This window comes from Spea bombifrons, chromosome 8, assembly GCF_027358695.1.
Source record: "Spea bombifrons isolate aSpeBom1 chromosome 8, aSpeBom1.2.pri, whole genome shotgun sequence".
NCBI classification, from domain to species: Eukaryota; Metazoa; Chordata; class Amphibia; order Anura; family Pelobatidae; genus Spea; species Spea bombifrons.
In genome coordinates, this window is record NC_071094.1 from 9,481,839 (window position 1) to 9,486,311 (window position 4,473).

The window sequence follows — 4,473 nt, forward strand, 5'->3', positions numbered from 1 at the left end:
GCATAATCAGAAAGAAAATTTAGGAGACATTTATGTAGAAACAGAAGAATTCTAGTATATATGTATTTCATAGGACTGGGGTGACATCATGTATCCAAACACAAAATGACTTGGAACCCACCGTTCCCTCAATGAGGATGTCATAGTCCCTTTTTGCTACAACAAATTTAGCACAAGTCCAGCATATGTAGGCGCTGCTCAGAAAAAGGCTCATGATGCAACATCCATGCATTACTCAAGATTCCAGAAATTCATGTATTACCTAGAAGAGCAATAGTACCGGTACCTGTCAATGGTTCTTCACTAAACCTCCTGTGGCCATATCTTGTATTACATGCATGAGAGAGGAGAGAGAGACAGAAGAAAAAAAAAAGAGAGGAAAAAAAGGAGAAAGTAGAAGAAATGTCAAAAAGGTCCAACAAATGTGGGACCCATCATATGTTCTCAAAGTCATAATGGAGTTGTTATAGTTGAGCCACTTATAGACCTAGAGGATTATTCACTAGGGCAGGGGTTGGAAGAGGTCTATAATCATATAACGTAGGCAAGGGAATGGTGATCAGTCCAAACACAACCTCTTTGCGCTATGGATAATGATGGCGCTGTATAACACGATAAAGAATAACGTAAAAGTGATTCGGTTATGCAGCAACCAGCAGGTGGTGTATATTCCACGAGAATCCTCCTCTGCCAGACACTAAACACCTAGAGCTACAAATTGAAAAAGGAGAACTTCGTATATATGCACATTTATCATGTAAAATATACGAATTGAGTGATTTTATTCAAACCTTAAAAGGGGCACAGCTATTATTTGCGCTTTAGTCTCCATATAAAGCTGGTTCACTTGCCCAACAGATGCAACTCCTAGTCACTACGGCAGCTGGCTTTTATGAAGACTTGGGGTAAATGCTATCCCTGTTACAGTATCTTAAACCGTTGGGGCAGTGGGTTTTAACTGGCTCATTTATTCATGATGAAGGCCAAACACTAGCAAGTTTCTGTAGCACGAAGGGCTATGCTGACCCTGTATAATGCATAATTAACCGTGTACTAAGCCTTTGAAGGAATCTTACGGATTTAACTATACATCATACAGGGCCTGCCAAGCTGTAGCAGAAGCTCAATGGGGATGGAAAGCGAGTACTGACTTAATAATGGTAATTATAATTTCTCCAGTAGCAGGCAAATAGTGGGTACAATAAAACACCCATATAGCCTGTACTTATTACAACTGACACAGTGCATTGGAATTCTCACCGTCACGGTTGAAGAAGGAACAGGATTGTTTAAACACGAGAACAATTTCCACTCCAGTGTCCCCTATCTGTAACCAGAGGAATGATACGTCATCTGATTCAAACAGAATTGTGGCTTCAGCTCACCACACATGCACAACAAAGGGATGTCCATGGAAAGTTTCTACTGCGAGAAGGGCTGGCCCTGCATAATGCATAGCTCAATGCATTATCTGACCCGATACGTTTACAGGGCAATTTAAGTCTGGCCACTTTATTAGGTACACGTGTTCAATTGCTTGCGAACACAAAGCAATCACATGGCAGCAGCTCAATGCATTCAAGCATGTAGACGTGGTCAAGACAACTTGCTGAAGTTCAAACCGAGCATCAACCTGCCTTGTATCAACAGTTCAGGCTGGTGGTTGTAGTGTAATGGTGTGGGAGACATTTTCTTGGCACACTTTGGCCCCTTAGTACCAATTGAGCATTGTTTAAACGTGACAGCCTACCAGAGTGTTGTTGCTGACCATGTCCATCCCTGTATGACCACAGTGTACCCATCTTCTGTTGGCTACTTCCAGCAGGATAATGCACCATGTCACAAAGTCTCATCATCTGAGACTGGTTTCTTGAACAGGACGATGAGTTAACTGTACTGCAATGACCTCCACAATCACCAGATCTCAATCCAATAGAGCACCTGGAACAATTGTCAGCTACTGGTTTTACTCATCATTAGAATGATATTAGCACCGAAGATTGTGCAGGTCTGTTAACAGACATTGTATGTCTGGTTTTCACCAACCTCATGGCAGTTTGTTCACTGGGTAGAAGTCTTTATTGCAAACGTTATACATGTTTTAAGATTATCAATATTAATTAAATGCATGTTAAACAACAAAAAAACACCAAATACCCTTCGTGCTAAAAAGGACAGTGACAAGCGACCCAGACTACACCTTCTGCTAAGTGCTCTACCTTCCATCTACACGTTGCTTCTCCCTCCACTGGTGCGATCATACTTCTACTACCTCATGCAAGACTCAGTTCCCATTTTCAGCTGTGAATATTATCCAAAGAAGCGCTTCTTGGCTATGTCTGTTTTGTTATTGCTACCTCTCACCTGCAGATTCAATTCCTATTTTTAAACCAGCAATCTTCTTCATTTGAAAAACGCAACAAAAACCATCTCGAAGCACAAGAGAAGAAATATAAATATCATAGTATGAAAAAAATTAAACTCAACCAAAAAGCAAGCACACGCCATCTTTTATAGAAACTAAACTAATAATCGGTTATCCCAAGTCATTGCACTGCGCCCACCCCACTTTAGTACATTGCTGTGAAGCTCTTTTGCTAATCGGCCACAAAAAAACCAAAAACATTATCGTGATTGGGCAGTTAGGCCTGGTTCATAACTGGCATTCCAATTTGTCACATAGGTATTTAATACGACTGAGGACAGTGATCTGTGTAGGCCATTCAACTTCTTTAAGAATGATCTCAACAAACCAATTCTGTATGGCCCTTGCCTTGTGCATAATGTCATGCAGAAACAAGGAAGGGCCTTCCCCAAAAAGTTTGAAGCATAGAATCAACGTAGAATGTCCCTTTTATTGGAGCTAAAAGGCTTGTCCTGAACTATATTTAAAAAAAGCCTCAGGCCACTATTGCTCCTTCACCAATATCGCATATAGTATAGTAAAATAGAAGGCAGGTAGCATTCTCATTTATTGGACAGCCAGAGAGCGAAGCATGATTCCTCACTCCATATAACACATTTCCACCGGTGACAGGTTTAACACCGCACTAGCCAACAACTGGCATTGAGTATTCTGATCGCAGTCTATGCCATGGAGTGCTGATATTCCAATGCCATCGCTCGTACGGACAGTTTGGGGAGCTGTAGTGTGTGTTGCTAGCCATTTTACTTTTTGGAGGTTATGTATATATGTTGCATGTTGCTGATCACCTACAGAGCTGCTCTGATTAGTTCATACATTCCACATAAAGGGAAGCACTTTACAGGTAGGGGTTTTGACAAGGATTGAGACCATGTCATAGAGAACCATGAGAGCACAGAGGGAAGGTGATCATTATCATTATAGGGTAACAGGACATTTATTATTCGGATCCCGTTCTATGTGCTTCAACCAATCAGGCAACAGCTGGATTCCGTATGATGGATACTAACCAGGAAGTGGAGATCAGAATAAACGCCCAAACCTTTACTAAGCTGAAAGGAACAATGTACTAAACATAGAATTTTATGATAGATAAGAAGCATTCGGGCCCATCTTGTTCTTTTTCGTGCATTAAAGACTCAAACCTATTGTAGTGGACAGAAAACATGACTAAGAGGATGCTTGAACCACACCTTAGAAATCACATGAAAGGATAATGCTGATCCTCCTTTAATGCTGTGCTGTACAGCTCAGATCAGCATCCCACAGAAACTAACCTGTGGTCCTGCAATCTAAGCAGTGTTTAGGAGTTATATCACCTTCAGCTGCATGGAGTATCAGCATTTGCTTGCATACAGACGATCAACAATGTTTCTCAGACACATGTGTACAGAAATGTTTATGTAAGAGGGTAAAGATTAGGCACAAAGCAGTTTCTAATAATAAAAAAAACCTATATGACCTGCCAGGAGCAGAATGATGGTGCAATAAAAATAATTTATTGTTTTATATAGCACCACCACATCCAAAGCGCTGTACAACGGAGAAACAGGATATAACAAGTAGAGCATCGCATAAAAAATTAGTAAGGAGGGCCCTGCCCCAAAGAGCTTACAATCTAAAATTTGGGTTATATTACACAAGATGTAAAAGAAATTCGGATTGGTTGTTTCTTTAAAATAGGCGGCCTCGTGTGCATAAAACTACCGACTTTGTGAAATATACCAGTCCACCCCAGTGCATGAACCAGCTCAACTTCTGAAAGTGAAGACTTCTTCACAACAGACACTCGCTTACCCTGTCACTTTACTTCCGGTTTACAAAGCAGTACATCGTCCAGTATTTCCTACGTTTCCGGAATGCATTGCCCAAATTTTGCTACGGGAGGTGAGAGGATCCACTTTTCGCCGGCATGCGCAATTAAATATCAGCGGCCGCTGCTCGCGCAGGCGCACTGCGTTTTGGAGGGCCTGCACATGGGCAGTATTGACGCAGCGCCTCTTTTCGCGCATGCCTAATGTGTTCGGCCCCTTCATCTTACGCATGCG